The sequence below is a fragment of the Triturus cristatus genome, chromosome 1_2, assembly GCF_964204655.1.
Source record: "Triturus cristatus chromosome 1_2, aTriCri1.1, whole genome shotgun sequence".
Taxonomy (NCBI): domain Eukaryota; kingdom Metazoa; phylum Chordata; class Amphibia; order Caudata; family Salamandridae; genus Triturus; species Triturus cristatus.
The window spans coordinates 868,764,263-868,784,448 of record NC_140580.1 but is presented as its reverse complement, the minus strand read 5'-3'; the positions used below and the strand labels follow the sequence as shown (position 1 = coordinate 868,784,448).

Below are 20,186 nucleotides of genomic sequence, written 5' to 3'. Positions count from 1 at the left end.
ATTTGCGTCAGGAGGAGTGGTGGCGTGTCCTAAATGCGGCAGTCTGAATGAAGATGATTTACACATGTTTCTATACTGTCCGAAGATTCGACTTTTTTGAGAGGCCGTGAGTAACTGCCTGTCCAATGTTTTAAACCTGAAGATTAAGGTAAGCACTGCATTGGTTATTTTTGGAGGACTGAAACTTCAATGTACTGTTACTAAAGACAGCGCAAAGTTGGTATTCTATGCTGTGCTTCTAGCGAGCAGGGAGATATGTATACTATGGGTATCTCCAGCTCCCCAACAATGGATGGTTGGTTGAAATCCATGAGTTATATTGCTAAGCTGGATATTTCGGAGCAGGGGGAAAAGAAATATGAATTCTGGACTCCCTGTGTGTCCTGGTGTGGTTTATGAGTGGGGGAATTTGAAAATCGGTCCAATGATTAAGCCTTCTCCTGCCTCAGCTGGTTGTAGTCTTTTCTGAGTGAGCAGAAGGACATGGGGGAGGGTCTGCCGTCGAATGAAGGAGGAGGTCTATACAAGAGATCTCGAATGCTCAACCTGAACACACAAAGGGGAAAGAAGGAGGATGAGAAAGACTTAAGTACTCTCACAAAGGGAGACAGCAGGAACCAGCAAGAGGAATAAACTAGCCAAGGGTGTCAGGTACTGGATTAAAGAGGCCAGGGGTGGTTTCAATTCTAGAGAGCCCTGGTATTGGGCCCACCGACATTTATTTAATAGGGCTTCCGAGCAGAGATTTGGGCACTGGTACTCATTATTTGACAACTTAAGCACTGATGCATCTGAAAAATACTTTTCCTTCGACGATGCACACAGCACTCATCCCACTGTGGCGCAGTGCTTTCCTATTCACATACCAATCGCAGGCTCCTGCACTCCGTGTGTGGAATGCTTCGGGCTCGTGCACTGACCATCTTGCTCCTTTAATGGACTGTAATGGAAGTGAAGTTCCTTGTGCGCTGCAGCGCTCGGGGTTTACTGCTCCGGTGTCCCTGTGGGAGAAACACCGAGCAGCTGAAGCACGAGGCAGGAAATGCGGAAATTACCCGAGAGCATAGCTGCCAAGGTTTTAGATTGCTATGTGCGACATTTTCATAATTTCTGTGTAATTATGAGTGCCATTAGAACCACTATGAGTGACACTTTTCTAAATATCAGAAATCTGTCCCATTTAAGCAACAAGAAACTCTAAGATCTTAAAACTGCTGCAAATTCATGAGGTGGCTGAGTCATAATTACAACAAAATTATCAAAATATCATACATAGCAATCTGAAACCTTGGCAGATATGAAAGAGGGAGAGCATCACTTCACATGACATAGCATTGAAGACCATGCCCATACTTCTGTTCTTGACACCGAGTCTTGTTTACTTAAATATTTCAAAAAAGTGACAGGAAGTATGAGTTTTATTCTATTGCTAATTTATTGCTTCTCTTGTTCAATGCTGATCATATAATAAACTTTTTGTTGGCATAATGTATTGACTAATAAGAATAAAAAGGCAAAAGCAATGCCAATTAGACAAAAAGAAAAGAAAAGGAGCATGGTAAAAGATGAAGAATAAAACAAATCACTTTTACCAGGTGGTGTTTGTTGTCCAAGACGAGGCCATGCAAAAAATTAATGTAATGGGAAAAGGTTTTTCACTTGGAGTGGGGTAACTAAGTCGGTAAAGCTGTCACTGCAGGGGCCACCTTATTCATGAGCGAATGCTGTAAGCAGGAAAGTAAGACTTGTGAAGTAACTACTAAAATTAGCCTCAGATGTCACCACTAGGAAAAAAAACAAGCATTGGCATAGCCAATAGTTCTCGCCTTTGGGACCTTGTAAGTGTTTAGCCATGCAACAGTTGCATAACTAAATACTTATAAGGTCCCAAAAGCGAGACCTATTGGCTATGCAAAGCGGCCGTGCGGCCGCAAATGTTAAAGTGATCGCGATAGGGATCACGATCAAACATCAAAACGGCCGCGCGGCCGCGAAAGTGAAAGTAATTGCGGTAAAGCGCGGTAAAGCGCCCGCGCACATGCACTGTAGCTCTAGGCTGGCCTGGTAGCACTTTTTGGAGCCCTCTCAATAAGTCTCGCCAGACCAGCGCATGCGCTGGGTCAGGCGAGACCTAAAAAGAGGGACCCACGCCCCTTTGGAGGGGGGGGGTATGCATCCACTTTGTTGACCACCTGTGACCTACCTTGGACACTGTGTACACATTCCTTCAAAGGCATCTGCAGAGCAACGCGTGATAAAGAGGCGACCATTCAACGCCCTCTTTGATAATCGACAACAGGGGACTGCAGCTCATTCAGCTGATTCTGTCTAAACTATTAAGCTGAGCTTCGAGCAACTTTAATGAAGGCACAGTTTACTTGGTGATATGGTGCACTTAAACTGCACAACAGTCCATGTTCCACACAGGTTTTATTTTACTAGGATGTGGATAGTATTGGCATATGGACATTTTTTTAGCTACAAGGAAATACAAAATTTGGAAACCTAACGCATTCTCGCGCAAGTAGACATGGCATGGAAATGACAAAGCCAGCTTCAAAAATGTTCCCAATAGGTTTATCGGCGCACTGTTGTCTTCCAACTCCAACTTGTAGAAGTAAATAATTGGGCAATTCCTGTGAAAAAAACACCTTTCAGAGGAAAGAGTAAATTGGCATAGCTGGTGGAAGTCCCAGTGAACTTAGTCAACTTGTTTTGCTAAGTCTCTGCGGTGGGCGTCCGCAGGGTCGCCAGATAGTTTCACTGACGCTAAATACCTTATACCCAGATCTGGCTGTCCCTTCACAAAACGACTGTCATTAAGTGATTTAGTTTGGTTGCTTTGATTAAAGTCAGCAAAGACTACAGCCCCCAAAATGCACTGATTTTCAAAATGAAAATCGATGTCTGGATCAACTTAGTTTGCAGTACAGAATGAGCTGGAGCACCTAGAATGTCGTTTTGTCTGTGGAAGTTGGTGTAAAATGTGTCTTCCGGGTGACTGTTCGTCACTGTCTCTTAATGCTTGCTCCAGCTGTCTAACTGCGGCTTGTCGACCAACAGTCTTGCGCGTAGTCTCTATTTTTGATTGCATTACCTGCTTTCCTGGGTAGGGAGGAAGGACTGCATTTTTTTAACAGCGGAGTCATGTGGCGAGATACGAGGATTGAACAGCAAAAAGACCAACAATTATAAACAGTATTTCCGAAAAAACAAACTATGACTAATAACAAGCGCGACGGAAGCAGACCGGGCTCCTGGCCGTGAAAATATAAATTAATAAAGTGAGCGTGGTGTCTCTAGCGGGCGCCGCGCTCTTTAAGGTAATTAAAAAACCATACAAATCATTATTAGACAAACGTAACACAAAAATATAATAATGTGCGTATAATACTAAACGCACAGACCACATGCAAGTAATTGTCAAAAAAAAGTACCGCCACAGTAATTATAAAACACACCATGTCACGCGCCAGTATCACTGAGTAGTGTGCTCAAATTACCTTGTGATAGAACTGCTAAATATATGCCTGAGGTGTTAAGATCTGATCACATCAGTGAACTTAGTCAACTTGTTTTGCTAAGTCTCTGCGGTGGGTGTCCGCAGGGTCGCCAGATCGTTTCACTGACGCTAAATACCTTGTACCCAGATCTGGCTGTCCCTTCACAAAACGACTGTCATTAAGTGATTAAGTTTGGTTGCTTTGATTAAAGTCAGCAAAGACTACCGCCCCCAAAATGCACTGATTTTCAAAATGAAAATCGATGTCTGGATCAATTTAGTTTGCATTACAGAATGAGCTGGCGCACCTAGAATGTCGTTTTGTCTGTGGAAGTTGGTGTAAAATGTGCCTTTCGGGTGACTGTTCATCACTGTCTCTTAATGCTTGCTCCAGCTGTCTAACTGCGGCTTGTCGACCAACAGTCTCGCGCGTATTCTCTATTTTTGATTGCATTACCTGCTTTCCTGGGTAGGGAGGAAGGACTGCATTTTTTTAACAGCGGAGTCATGTGGTGAGATACGAGGATTGAACAGCAATAAGAACAACAATAGCAGTGTCATGACAGCATGGTGCTGGGCAAGCCTCAGTAGAGGCTGGGCGATACACACAGTGGTAACAGCAGGCTGTATTATTTCAAAATGTAACACCAGCGAAGGGAGCAGTCCAGGGGTCTGGCGCACCACAACTACACAATTCACTTACTTGAATGAGTCAATAAACTAAGAGAACTGCATGTACCCTGTAGCAAAGAGAAACCTTTTAAGTCATTTTTAAAACATACTTACTGCATATTTGCTATGCCGTGAGTTTTAGAACACGCTGCGCATGGTTCACCCTGCAGCAGAGCCTCTCTTTCTCCTGCAGAGTACATCTTCTTTCCAGCGCTGTGACCTGTGAAATGTCTGGGAGCCCCAAGAGATTGTCACATACAGGACACTGGTCGGGCAAGGAGAGGTAGGAGACACGTTTGTACTCAGCAAGGAATGTTCGAGTACTTAAATCTCGGATTTGTTTTTATTAAATCCCGGATTTTTATTTTCCAGTGTAAAAAACACTTAAGCCGCTCTTTTTAATGAATGGATAAACCTATCCTCTTGAAGCAATATCGTGATCGGAACAAGAGGACAATACTCCCTGGGGCGCACAATTGAAAATGTCTGAAATCAGTTCTTAAGTGTGTTGGATTGCTGAATTTTACTTAGCCCACATGTATGGAAATAGAGAATTTTCATATTCTGCAGCATACATTGAAATGATGGTTCTGAGATGAACAGTTTGATTGTCTTGAAAATATAAATTGCTGCAAAGTCATTTTGTTTGGAGCTCTGCTGCCCTCTTGTGGGCTCTGTCAGCACTGACATTGGTGCAGCGAATAAGGGAAAGCAGAATAGCACACATTTTCATTTGTCTAATTACTGAACCTTGGATATTGTCTCATCTACAGGGTAGGTTATATAATGTTGTGACCCTAAAGCACTGCATGAAGGTGATTAGAGTAATACCAACAAGCATTGGCAATGCAATGGGACTCGCATTTACGCGAGACCGATTGCATTGGAAATAGCAATGCGTGTGGGCGACGAGGCACGAGGGGGGCGGTGGCAAGAAGGCATCGGACTGCGGGAGGTGGGGCACAGGAAGAAAGTAATCTGTGCTGTGAAGGGGCCAGTAGCTGTGGAAGGACACAAATGACTGACATGGCTGTTATGGTGAGGGACTAACAAGCTTAAAACCAATCAGAAGGCAGCATTTAGAACCTACGCCAATGAAGAAGATGGGCTGGAGAGTGGGGGGAGGTTCCACAAAGCTTCCACACTATAGTGTATACTGCATGCCTCACAATGCGATGGCAGCGCATTCGCACAGCAACGCTAGGCAAGACCTCAGAAGAAGAAAGTAGTCTGTGCTGTGAAGGGGCCAGTAGCCGTGGAAGGACACAGATGACTGACATGGCTGTTATGGGGAGGGACTAACAAGCTTAAAACCAATCGGAAGTCAGCATTTAGAACCTAAGCTGGGCCGGAGCTTCCACAAAGCTTCCACACTATAGTGTATACTGCATGCCTCGCAAAGCGATGGCAGCGCATTTGCGCTGCAATGCTAGGCGAGACCTAAAAATCGAGAGCCTGAACTAGAAACCCTGTATTGGCCAACATTAATCTCCCTGCAATAAACCCTGGATCACTTCTTGTGCTAAAGGGATAAAACGGTGTGCCCAGATTTCCATTAAAATGTTATAGTCTGTGTTAAGTAGACTAATTGGCCTATAGGCATTAATATCCTTAAGATTCTTCCCTTTTTTTCACAAAGCTCACAATAGTAATTCTTTAATTCTTCTTTAAAAGAGGAGGGAATGCAGCCACCTGCCTTTACATAATTAAAAAGCTTTGTTAAAAAGGGTGTTAATTCCTTAGCAAAAACCTTGTAAAATTCAGTTGGTATCCCATCATTCCTGCAGGCTTTCACTCCTGCCATTGTATCCAAGACAGCCATGATTTCTCAGTTCCCTCATTGACCCTAAAAAATTCCTGTATCCATTTCCTTGTATCTGTAACCCATTGTTGATTTGAAAGAAGTGGATCCATCTGCCACCTGGATCTTGTCCTTCTTTCACCTTCAATTTACAGGTCTAACTTAACCAAGGAATGGTCTGAAAAAGAGTTGACCCTTATTTCTGAGCCAGTATGTTTCAGGGAACGAGAGATTTAAAAAAAATCAATACGGGAAGCAGTTCGGAATTGACAGGAGTAATAAGTATACTCAAGTACTTCCTGAAGGACTTTACGCCATGGATCAATTAACTGATAATTTTGTATTATCATATCAAAAAAATCTTTAGTCTTAGGTTTTAATTGTTTCTTATTTTTATTGGAAGTATCCTTTGTCAAATCTTGAATATAATTAAAATCCTTCCAAAAATAATCTACCCTGAAGACCCTCTAAGTAATTCGTTAATCTTTATCACGGATGACGGATCATCAGTAATTGGACCGTAGTAATTAACAAAATTTAACGTAACCCCATTCAAATTTGCCGTAATCCATAATCATCGTCTATGGGGTTCCCTCTGTACTTGAAGAAACTCCCAGTCCAGACCCCTACAGAAATATATAGCTACCCCTCTCATTACCAACCGTGCAGAGGCAAAGAACACTTTCAAGAAAGCTCTTGGGACAAAAAAAAACTTTCGGTGAATTTGATTTCAAATTCATTTCCTGAAGAAAAAGAACCTGTGGTGCAAATGAGGCCAACCATCTTATTTGCCCTCCATACTTTTGTTTGTTTATAATACCATTGACATTAACCGAGATTTTTCAACATTTGATACCCATCTCTATAATTTAACCCTAAAAATCATGGTGCTTAATTCAAGACCCAGTTTTCCTTCCACCTCACCACTGTGCTTCTGCTTTTTTTTTAATACCATACACCCCCCATCCCCCTTCCTTATACCCATCCTCCCTCTTCCCAAGAGATGTGGCAGAGCCCGCCGGCCACATCTCAACCTCCACTAGTGCTCTGTGTGGTGCCCAGGTACTGCACTCTGGATGACCCATCCACCCCCGTCTTCAAAAACCTAGATAGCAATCTGACCTTCTATTCTATACTATTCTATTTTCCAGAGGAGATTTCACTCAGCAGCTCCTGTGCTTCCTCTAAATTTGTGAACATGTGAAACTTGCCTCTTACTATTACTTGTAGCTTCCATTGCTAAGCTATTGAGACCTGCGCACCGTGAACCTTAAAAAGATAGAGCATTTTGACAAACTCTTTACGCCTGCGCGCAGCTGCTACCGGCATGTCAGCAAATATCCGGCAGCTAGAAAGTTCATTAATTGCAAATTGCCTCTGCTGGATTGCCTTAGTTAGAATCTTTTCCTTGATACAATAATCTGCAAAGTTAATCCAAATTGTGCATGCAAATTTTGAATTTGGTAGCAGGTGAGCGGGAACTCGATGTGCCCTTGTTATGGTGAGGTCTCCAGAAAATTCAGGCAAAACTTTTTTCTTAATGAAAGTCTCGACCCACTTAAGTGTTCGGGACCCCTCACTCCCCTCAGGCACCCCAACAATACGTAAATGTGCATGCCGAGAATGATTTTCGAGTTCCTCAAGCTTATTCTCCAAGGTGACTTTTTCCTTTTTCGCTCCGCTCACTCTCTGATGCATCATAGTCATTCGGTCTTCCAGATGAGCAATCCTAGATTCCACTTCTTGTATTCTAGCTAGAAACCTAGACACTGATTCCTCAATTTTTCCAAGTCGCCGGTGGAGGGAAGCTATTTCGTTCACTTGAGTTATCTTCATTTCTCTTATATCTTCTAAAATGGGATTCAGCATGATCTTTATATCCATTTGATGAGTGGTATTTTTTTCTGGAGCTTGTTCCTGTGAATTATATCTCGACTGATGGCTAAGGCGATTCCTGCTGACGCGTAGCCACAGGTGATTGCTCGCCCCTCCCCCCTATAATGGAGGAATGGAGTTTGTCCGGACTTGGGCTTGGAGTGGACTGGAGGGAGCAGCAGCGGAGACTAGCGGGACGGCTTGGTGACTTGCGGTGAATCGGCAGCAGCCCGGAATTTTGGAAGGCAACGCGGGCAGACGAGACTACGGCTGACTCCGCCGGCCCTGGAGTATCAGGAGGCTGGTCCGAGTTGTGTATTCAGCGTTGGGCAGTATATCGCCCTCGTGGTACGTGCTACGTGGATTGTGGCTGCTGCTGCTACTGACTGGGGGCTGCAGCTGGAGGCTGAGTGCTGGGAATATGGGAAATTGAGAGAAAAAGGAGTCAAGGGTGTTAACTGGCAAGCAGGTTCTCTGGAGAGAAGTGAAACCCTTATGCCTGCATTAGAGGAAAATATCACTTTGCTTTAAAGGTGAGCCTGCTATTTCCTGCAATATTTGGGAATCCTGCTAATCTCTGTATTTGTAGGTAGAGCAGGAGAAGTATTGCTAGCAGGAAGTGCTGGCACCTGGTTGACTGTGCTGGGGCTGCTGGGGTCGGATTTTTGCCTTTTTAGAAAGAGGACCAGGTCAAAAAAATCAAATTGTTCCCTTGCAATATAAGTTCGGACCCAAACTGGGCAAGGTAACCTGAACATAAGTCAGGGCATGGAAGGCTTGAAAGACTGCTACAAGTACGATAGCCGGGAGAGATATCCAGACATGGGGGAACAATAAAGATGGTAAAACATTTAAAACAATCAAATTTAATGGCTAAAGTGGTCTCTGCGGCAGGATTTAAAGCCAAAACACGATTGGCCCATCAAAAGCTGTTTCATCCGCAGCTAAAGCAGAGTATACATTAAAGCGACCTTGCGTAAATTCACGTTTTGAAAGCTCGGAAGAAGTCCTGCCAGAACCTCAGCAGGATTTGAGTGGAAAAATCAAGGCGAAGAGAAGAGAAGGGGGGGGGGAGTTTTGGAAGAGCGAATAAGATCCGAGACAGAAAAGACTTTTAATTCAACTCCCGAGGCAAGCGAGGAAGGTTCAAAAAGCGTAAAAGACTTCCCATTATTTGCAAAAGGAAAAGCATCCCAGTCTACACCGGGAAAAGTACCAGCAAAGCCGCAAGAACTTCTGGAGGGGTCCGTGGAGGAGGCCCTAGCCAGACCTGTCCAAAGCTCGCAATTACCTTCATGTCAAGCAACTATTCCAGAAGAAAAGGCTTTTAAGACTTCCCTTTTTTAATCTAAAGAGTACCCTGATGGATTATCAGCCCCAGGACCAGCATCACAAAATCTAAGTCTGTCATATCAAACAACGCAGAGTCAGTCGCAGGCCCAGCCTCAGTCGTCAGATAAAGGATAACCCTGGGCATAGTGTGCGTAGCGGGGCTACGCAGAGGGCCACGGAGTTGGAAACAAACTCTGTGGAGCTCCGCTACACCGCCCACCTCCACCTCCCCATTAATATTATAAGTTAAAAGTCATTTAAAAAAAGTTAAAAACACTTACCTGCTTACCGCGGCATCCCCGGGCTGCCCTCCTCCTCTTCCTCGTGCCATACGGGTACTGCTTGTTAGAAGTGTGCATAAGCGTGCGCCCGTGCATGCGCACTTCTATCAAGCAATACCCGTATGACGAAGAAGAGGAGGAGGGCAGCCCGGGGACACCGCAGTAAACAGGTAAGTGTTTTAACTTTTTTAAAATTACTTTTGACTTATATCATTAATGGGGGGGTGGAGTTGGCGGCGGGCCAGCTTCGGTCCACTGCGGAGTGTGCGGGGATTTGCCTAATCCGCGTTCTTCGCGTAACGCGGAGTAGGCAAATATCATCAGACTCCAAGGGCGGAGTGGAGCTCTCCGCCCACTTTTAATAAAGGAGGATTGGAAATTCTAGGATCGCAAGTTGACAACCGGAATAAAGATGAGAAAAATCTGTATAATTTGCAAAACCTATTTAGCGACTCGCAAATAAATTGTAACTCGCTAAATAGGCTTTGTACATGGCCCATAATGTTTTGCATGCGCAAATGAGTTTGCAAACCCGATGGCGTGTGAAAAAAAGGGACGTCCATCGGGCCCTTAGTGCCACTTTAACGGTACATAATCCAACACAATTAATACTGCTTCACCGAGGTACGGTCATAATAAGTTTGCAGCAAATATTATCATCAATTTTATTAAGCATTGGAAGAGCCAATAGTTCTGGGTTTATTGTGCTAAATAATGCATTAAAGTAAGACGTATGTGAGGGAGCTACCAGGAGCAGACGAGGAAGGCTATAGTTGTAAAGTAGTTCTTTATGCAGTTGAATGCTAACACTCATGTAGGGGTAGCTGCAAATAAAAGTATACTTTTGATAACAAAGGAAGAATTGGATGTGAATGGGAAGGGTGTTAGAACAATCCCTAATAATTTAATTGAAAAACCCCAACCCCTAGCCTTCCTGCACTATCATGCTGCCTTAAAGAATGAACAAATTAGAAATGTGTGGAAAAAGGAACAAGTGTGTAGAGCAGGTCAACTTGGAGAGGAAGATAAGGAGAGATTGTGGATAAGAAGGTAAGGTGCAAAAAAGACCAACAATAGAATTGCTATGTTCAAGATGAGCAGGAGATGCTGGGATAAAGTGATATTGACCAGCGACATCCCACTCTCCCGCACAGGCTTCAAGTAGTGAGTTGGAATGCCCATATTTTAAGATGATTAAGAAATGCAGAGAATTTAGATGCAGGGTTGAATGTTAATGAAGGTATATGCATCCAGGAATTGAAAGTGGTTTGACTTGGAATGTCAAAAACAAATGAGTAAGGTAGGGACTGAGAGGCAGTGGAAAAGAGTGCAGGAGGATATGTGGAGAGTGAAATATGTAGACTACGGCAACTAAATAAAAATCACATGAAAGGAGAAAAAAGGGTTTATTATAATTCAAACTGGAAAACAATACTACAGGCAATATTTTATGAAGATGTAAGGCAATTCTGGTAATTGTTGCATTTTTGGATTGAAAATAACCAGCATAGAGTAGATTATATGTAGGCCTGGGCGGAAAATTACGCTACGCTTGCGGAGTGTGCATAGTTTGAGCAACTACGCGCTACGCGAAAACGCGTAGCGGGCATTTTTTGCTCGCTCGCGGTCCTCAACGTCAAGTTGGCGACCGCGAGCGAGCAAAATTAACAGCCCGGTGAGACTTTTTCCTTGTTTGCGATCGCCAACATCAAGTTGCCAATCACAAGCGTGGAAAATAAACCTCCAGGCGAGATTCTCAACGCGGGGAGGTCAGGTTTCTCATTGCGAGTGGTCACGTATGCTTGTGACTGCTCGCGATGAGAAACTACCAGTCCATGTTGAGAAAGCTGCCGCTCGAGTACAAATCTACTCGAGCGGCAGAAAACGACCACTTGTACTGTGCATAATGCCGTTCGCAATGAGTGTACAGTGCGGACAAGCATCCGGCACTGTGCAATCATTGCGAACAGCATTTCCCTACTGCACTACGCAGTTCGCGTAGCTATGCGTAGCGTGTGTAGTGCAAAGTGCACTTCACTTAGCTACGCCCAGGGTTATGGTATCGGCCATAGCGCTGATAAATCATCTAGGAGACACATATGCAATTTGTTATGCAGCCCTTAATCAGGTACCTATCAAGTGGATAAGGAGCTTTTAAAAATGTACAGTATTAGATCCTTAAAGGAAGTTATCAAAGGTCTCTCTCAGACAAGAGCATCAGGACCAGATAATCTCCCAGATATAATGATGAAGGCAAATATCAGTTGGTTGTGTACGATCCTTCATAGGGTATTTTCAGCAATAACTTTAACAAGGGTAATGCCTAAAAATTAGAAGGGTTCAACCATTAAATCTATACATAAAAAAGGCCATCCTCAGACCCCAAGAATGATAGATTAATTCACTTGATGTATGTGGGGGCAAACGCTTATGGAAATTTGTTCTTAGGATATTGAAGGATAAGAATGCCCTGATTCTGATTGAACAGGGAGGATGTAAGGAAGGGCACTCTATGACAGACCACTATTTCAGCCTTTGGTCAATTGCCAGAATGCTAATTGATTGTAAATGGAATTTATTTTGTTGCTTTGTAGATTTCAGGGCAGCATTCAACCTAATAAATTGTGAAATTCTGTGGAACAACTTAGAGAAGCTTAATATTTCAACAAGGTTGCTAGGGATCTTGAAGGAACAACACACGGGGAACTGGGAGAGATTGGAATTAGATAAAGATTGGAGTCTTTCAGAAACGTTTGAGATAAGAAATCAGCTATGACAAGGCTGTGTGTTGGCCCAACACTATTTGCACTTTACTGAAGGGATTTACCTACGGTCTTAACAGAGTCTATGGGCCTCATGTAGGTAGCCCAATACCGGTCGGTAACGGCCGATTTTCGGTAAATATACCGTTACCGACCGGTATTTAGGCTTTTGCTATGTGGGGGATAATTTCTGTATTCGGTAATTTACCGAATCGGTAAAATTACAGAATCGGTAATCTTACCGATTCGGTAAATACCGAATACAGAAATGAGATGTAGGGGGACTGTGTGGTGGGTGTGGGGATTCGTTATTTACCACCAACTAATAGTTGGTGGTAAATGACGAATAGGTGTGAAAATGCATTTTTGTGCACTGTGAAGTGTGCAATGTGGCAGACATACATGCCCCTAGGGCATGTTTGTGCGCCACATGTGCACACATGGAAGAATCAGGGGTGCAACAGGGTGTCAATGTGACACCCTGCCACCCTTGAATGTGCTCCCCCCATTACCGAATCGGTATTTACCGATTCGGTAATGAGGCATACCTTCCCATTGATTCAATCAATGGGAAGGTATGCCTCATTACCGAATCGGTAAATACCGATTCGGTAATTACCGACTTACTCCGATTCGGTAACATTTACCGAATTTTTACCTACATACACTTTACCGATTCTTAAATACCGAATCGGTAACATTCGGTATTTAAGAATCGGTAAAGTGTATGCCACCTACATATGGCCCTATATCTTTTTGATTCAAGATGGGAGACCGACATGTTTTCTTTCTGCTTTGTGCTGATGATTTAGGAATCATGAACAAGACACAAATTGGCCTCCAGAGAAAATTGGATTAATTGTCTTGTTATTGTACACAGAAAAGACTGGTAGGTAATTAGAAGAAAGTAAGAATATTGGCTTTTCGACACAAGAAGAAAGCTGTAAAGTAGTACCTGGGTAACTCAAAGATTGACATGGTAGACTTGTACTGATACCATGGTATGTATTTTTCCTCCAAGCTAAAGTGGAAAACACACTGTGAAATGGTAAATGTAAATGGACTGCCGATTATAAAGGGGCTATGCAAATTTAGGGAGTATTGGGGACCTGATATTGACCTGTTGCTAACTTTATTCAAGCATAAATCCAGTCTAAGTTCCTACATGGATCTCAAATACTATTTCTGAGTGGCATGTAGAACTGGGAAAGTAGAGAAGGGCAGAGCTTGTAAATTATATTGAATTTGCCCAAGTTGGTTATGGTGCAAGCTGTAAGTTAGGAGAGTGGTCTGACATCCTGGTTCTGTCTGTATATGGTCATTCTGAGATTTTGGAATAGACTTTTAGGTACTGATGAAGATAAAATAGCATCATATTGTAGAGACAATATCGTCAAAAGAGAGTTATAATAGGCTGAGAGGGAATGTCCTAAATGTAGATCATTTATCCTTGAACTCTCCCATTCTTTCAGTACCAGTAAATCTCCTGAAATATGAACTGCTTTCAAGGATTGAAATAAACTCTAAAGACAGGGACTATAAGTATATATTAACTAAGAAGTCCACAACATAGTTATGGGACTCATGGCACAATAACATATCTTTTGCGTATTTATCTTCCTCACCTAATCCTAATAAGGGCAGGTCATCCACCGATAAACTTTTGTGGCCTACTACTATTATAGGTTAAATTTCATTGAATCAATTTTCTCGCTTTACCACTGCTTTCCCTCTTTGACTTCCTCCTTATTTTCCCCCTTGATATTTTTCTCTCTCGTTCTAGGTCAAAGTCTGATGGTTCAAAGTAAGTCTTGGTCCCCAATAAAAAGTGCCATTGTTCCTCACTTGCATCCACCAGCTAAAATCAAGCACTGGATGCTGCTCATCTTAATACGGCCTGTTAATAAAACTCAATTGTACAAGCATACACCCTTTGAGCAGTCGCAGCTCCTGCAGGTAAGTGCAGTGGGGCGGTGGGGCGGGTGGATGCTCACAGATGACAGAATAGGGAACATTAAATAAATCCTATTCCATTGTCTGTCGACATCCCCCCCGCCCTCACCGCCCCACCTCCCCACCACGCGTACCTGCAGGAGCCGCGACTGCCTTTGAGCCATATTGGCATTAAAGATACAGATAGATCAACACATTCCTCGACGTACATCTACCCCTGATTCAACAGAACACTACCTGCGTATGCTCATCCATCATCTTGCCAATGGAGCATGTCACAAAACGTCCAATGTTTCTCCTAGGTGATGGGAAACACAGGCTGACTCCCGAAATCAACACATCCATAAATAGAGATGTGCGTGAACACAGCTAGATGCACAGTGACAAAACACTACTATGATGATTTTGTGTAATATCACTCCACCGTGGACATACGCCCACAGCTTGCAATGCAGCAGAACTGTGACGGAATACAGAATGTGTGACTTGGGAGGCACAGATGACACGACTGAGCTAGATTTCAATAACAGTTCACCAAAATATGTCCGTGACACTGTGTTCACCTAAAATTCTACCCTCCTCATGAGCCAAAATGGCACTGATTCAGGACTCTTACAGCCTTATTTTGTAAATCTCGTCCTCCATCTTTTATTTCTGTGTGAATTAAGAGGGTCATGTGTTGTTGAGCATGGTCCTGTTGTCAGACTTCCAGATGTACAATTAGACTGCTGTCCTCATCCACCATGCATGAATCACACCGTCCTCTCTATCATGGACCAAGGATGGACACTGTGAAATAGGTGATCCAAGGACATGCTTGGCGAGAGTCTGAGTGGTGGCTCTGGGAAAACTAACCAGAGCTAGACAGACGTAGTGGGCTAGTATGTGTCGTACCAGTGGGGGCAGCCAAAGAAAGGTCCAGCCACAATAAACCTTCATAAACAGTAATATCATATCTGAATGCTGGCTGTACCACACTATCTGCATTGCACAGTTTAACTACCTGCAGGGACGGGTTACGCGTGCATGGCATACACGAGCATCAGTTGTATTGTTTTGAGACACAGGTCGTATCTGGATGGACAACATGTTTATGTGGTTTTGGCACTGGCATGGAATTGACGTTATCAATTGGACTGCCCTTTCTGGCCACCGGCATTGAGACATGATGGCTGTTTTGGATATTGAAGTGTATGAGCCTTGCACGATTGGACTGCATGAGCATGACAGACCTGTCAGAAATTACATTCAGATTCCACTGACATGCTGTGTGACATGTTTGAATTTTTAGCTAATCGCTATTTATAAATCTGAGTAGGTGTGTCTCAAAATGCTCAATGTACATTGTGGGGCTGGCCTGTTCCATAACCTGATGTGTCAATTTGGTTATCAAGACAATGCTTCATATGTTCTGATGCTGCCCAGTCATGGTTGCCTTGGGGAGTGTCATGTGTGCATAATCATTTATCTGTAAACTCTCTCACAGCAGTGTTCATGTCAACCATCTGTTCTCCAGTAAGGTCTGGCAGTTGGGCCCACTCTTCTGCCGTCCAGTGCTTCACAAAAAAAAAGAAACACACAAGTGTAGTGTCCTAAAGTTTTTCTTAAGAGCTCGACTGCCAGGCTTGCAGAATACCAAGATTGCCTAGTTTTAACTCACTCTCATACCCCTTTCTTCCACTGTAGGAAGCTGGCTGTGTATATACTATACTAAAATGAGGTATAGTGTGCACAGATTCCAGTGGAACCCCAAAGGTAGGCATAGGTGAAAGTAGATAGCACCTCACTCTCTATTTGTGGTAGTGTGGGCGTGCAGTAAGGCTTCATCAGAGGGTAGTGTTAAGCATTTTTTGTACACACTCAATCAGCAGATGATGTCACACACTCAAAGACTGAACTCAGACCAATTTTGTTTGTATAAAAATATTAAGTTATTTTCTTTCTAGAACCAAGCCAAGCCTGGCATAAGTAAGTGAAATAAATGCTTTGCAAAATCGTATGCAGTGTTTTACAATTGAATGCAGGTTCAAATGCAATTGATTGAAATACAGGTAGGTTAAAATGTTGAAATTACTTTTTAGATTACTTTTCAATTACTTTTCAGATTACTTTTTAAGTTACTTTTGCTACTCAGTGTGATGTGCCTAGATATCAAACTGCGACACTTCCTAGAGAAAAGGTAAGTAAAATCAGTTTTGCTCAGTTGTAGTTTTTCAGGTTTTCATACAAATCAATTCCACACTAAAAACATTTTTCAAGTGACAACAGTCAATGTATTCCTATGGAGAGAAATTAAGGTATCGGTTAACAGGTAAGTAATCGGTCTATGGGATTGAGTTTCTGGGGCTAGAACAAGGGTTCCCCCAGGGTCAAGGATGCACCCTTTCTACACCCTCAGCGCCACTAGGGCGGCCGGGTGCAGAGTGTTGAGGCCCAATGTTATCCAATAGGGGATAAGGGACCTCCGTTTGGTGGCTGCTCACGAGCAGGCCGCAGGGTTGTGGGAGCAAAGCTCCTGGAATTAGGCTCAGGGCAAAGGGGGATCCGAGCTAGCACACAAGGTGCAACCACAGCAGCGCAGGGGTTGCTGGGTGCAGAGTGCTATTTTGGCATCGGGCGCCCTGTTGCTTTCAAGGGGAGTTGCCGGTTTTTGATTTTGGCTGCAGGCTCTGTCCAGGAAGACTTCCGGGAGAAACCAACAGCTGGGCAGGTAAGTTGGAGGGCTTCGGGACATAGGTGCATCTCGGGTTCTCTTCTCCAGGGTGCAGGGGACTGGATGCAGGGGTGTCTTTTGAGGTCGGATTTCACCATACCGGGCCACTCATGGTTGGGGGGGTCTCCGTGCAGAGGCTACAGACGAGGTCAAGGAGTTGTGGAGGGGTCAACCCACGGTGGACTCAGAATCTGGAGAACTAGGAGACCTCGCTGGGACCGGTGTAGGCCTGGGCGGTGAACTTCGCTCCGTTCGCGGAGTTTACAGAGTTTTATGCACTCCGCACTCCGTGGAGCTCGCAGAGTGCAGAAAACTCCACTTCGTGATGTGCAGCGGAGTTTTTTACCCGCTCGAGATCGCGAATGGTAAGTTCACGAAAGGTAAGTTCACGTGCGCGAGCTACCATTCGGGGAGAATTTCTACCCGAGCAGCAGGAATACCAGCACGAACTGCAGTTCCCACTGCACTCTGCCACTCATGGAACTTCACTGAGTTTTTTTGTAACTTCGCAGAGTTCCGCGTAGCAAAACTTCATGAAGTATGCCCAGGCCTGGACCGGTGGACCACTCGAACTCAGGCCGTAGGCGACAGCTGCAGTGGTGGTTCCAGGCATTGGGTTTCTTTGTCCTCAGCAGGTTCAGAGCCTGTCTTGGGAGTTTCTTTTGAACAGAGCTGCTGTTCACAGGAGATCCAGTCTTTGTTGAAGGCAGTCAGTCCTCCCAGGGCTCTGGAGGTCGCTGGCTGCTGGACAAGGTGATTTTTGGCACAGGATCTCTGGAAACTGCAGACGGGCTGGTAGAGCTGGGGCCAAGCCCGTTCTTCTCTGCAGTCTCCTCTGCAAGATGGCGGGCACTGAAGAGTGGGCTTCACCTCGCCTCCCCCGCCTGAGGGCTGGGATTGGCAGAGGTGGGCACACCTTCTGGGCTGGCTAATGTTTCCCTCCTGTCTTCCTGTCGAAAAGGAGGGGAGACAGGAAGGGGGCCTGCTCCTGATAGTAGGAGAGGCTGGGGTCACATTACAAAGGTAGCAAGGACTTTGAAACTCCCCTGCCACAGATGGCTCTTCCTGGCCTGGGTGAGGTATGAACACCTCCACCCAGGAAAGGCTTTGTTTCTGGGCTTATTGAGGGAAGGCTCCCACCCCAGGGGTCCAGAAACATGTCGTGTGGTGGGAAACTGGTGTGTACCAGTCAGGGAATCCACCAGAGGCTGGTCATTTTTCAGGGGACATCTCTAAGATGCCCTCTGAGTGCATTTTTCATTAAATCCCACATTGGCATCAGTGTGGGTTTAATGTGCTGAGAAGTCTGATACCTAACTTCCCAGTTTTCAGTAAAGCCATTATGGTGCTGTGGAGTTTGTAATGACAAACTCCCAGCACCATATACTCTTAATGGCATTATTGTGCTTTACAATGCCTAAGAATTGGTCTTGACATTGTAGAAGAACAGGGCTCATGCACCTGTACCCTCACCACTGGTATAGTGCACCCAGCTAGATGGGTGGCTGACCTATGCCAGGGCAGGGGGTTGTAGGCATGGCACACAGAGATGTGGGCCATGTTGACTCTTCACTTTGTTCTGCACCAAAACACCCAACCTGCAATAGCAGTGTGTGTGTGTGTAAAGGTACAGGGCCTTCAAGGGTGGCACAATAAAGGATGCAGCCCTTAGAGGCCTTCCCTAGCCACAGTGCCCTTGGTACCCATGGTACCTTTTGCAAGGGACTGACATGTGGCCAGAGAGGTGCCAATTGGTGGTACAAGGTACAATTTTGGGAAAGAACACAGGCCCTGGGAACCTGATTCGCAGGGACCCATTGCACATCAAGTAAAAGTGTATCAGTAGTCGGGCAAAAAGTGGGGGGGTTACTGCAACAGAAACCCAGCGTCCTACATTCACCTCCCTACAATTTCAGTGTGCCCATCTTATTCTTTCAGGCTCTTTTAATCTCTATTTTTTCATTTGGTTGCTGTTTTTCTATCTATCTTTTCCTCCTTCATTCTCCTTTTCTGACCTTTCTCTCTTTGGCTCTGACTGATAATGAAAAATCATTCTCTGCCAGTGCCTGTCTTTTACAAACACCTCCACAAATTAAGCACTGCTGATATGGAACACTTGCAAACAAGATAACTTTGACAATACCTACAGTATGTCCAATATTTGGCCTCACACTGGAGGACGTTCCAAAACTTTGGGAAACGTATTTTCATTTGCAAAACTATTTTAGCATAATTTACCTTTGAGGAAATCTTGTTTCATGTTCTGTCAGAGCGCTTCTGCACACCTTGGTAATATTCAGTCTATGCAATGCATCACAATGTGAGGGTGAATGCCAAAATATGGAACCGCAACCAGTGCTTAGTTTATATATTAAAAAACATAAGTGCCAGGGTCCTTGTCAAGTGGCCACTGCAGTTTGCTCCATCCAATGCCCATGCCAGCGCTGCCAATTACAGAACCAACAGAACTATTAACCCTCACACTCTAACAAGTGTGACAATTCATAATATTCCAGGCCCCTTATTAAAGTGCTTGGGTGGCAGGTATTAGTCATTAATAATCTAAAGTCAATTAATAAACAGCTGTTGGTGTGTTCATCCCTAATTATGCAGACAACACCACCATGTGGCAGAATGTCATAAGTGCCGGTGCTGAAATATAAGTGCTGGTGTCGACCACCAAATCAAATTAAGCACTGCCAGCAACAAAATAGAGCACAACTTGCCCACTATTATTCAGGTAAGCACATATAGGAAATCATAGATTTACAATCCCAATTCCACATCAACTTTGACAGAATTGTGCAGGTTGAGGCTTGCAGTCGATATAGTTCAGTGGCGTATCTATCACTAGTGCAGGAGGTGCAGTGGCGGACTGCGACGTGCCCATTGCACCCCACATAGTGCTGCCTTTTCTTCTCCAACAAGAAGGCACCAGACACATTTCCTTTGCTTGCATTAGGACCTGTGGATACTTAACCACACAAATGATGTTGTTGCAGCTCGGCATTTCTGTACATCGATAATCTTGTGCTAAACCCAATCCATATCCATCCCTGCAGCCCGGTCGTTAAGTTCTGTGGGGCAAATTTGTGTTTGTGTTGTCATTCGGACTGTGGCGTGAATTTGGTGGTGGTGGTAGTGGTTTCATGCTAATCATGTGTACCTAGGCTGCGACTTGAATTATAAATAGTAGATTGTTTTCATTTTTAATTATTTAAAAAAAGTTTTATATAGCGCTAACTCGACCCAAAGGTATCAGAGTGCTTCACATGAGCACCAGTTACGTTACAGA

The 20,186-nt window shown here is 44.2% G+C and overlaps 1 protein-coding gene across 1 annotated transcript in view; it reads right to left on the bottom strand.

The window, feature by feature from the left end:
* The window catches only part of TTC34 (tetratricopeptide repeat domain 34), a 625,964-nt gene that overhangs the window by 530,553 nt on the left and 75,225 nt on the right, over positions 1 to 20,186 (bottom strand). The gene's annotated exons all lie outside the window — the stretch shown is intronic.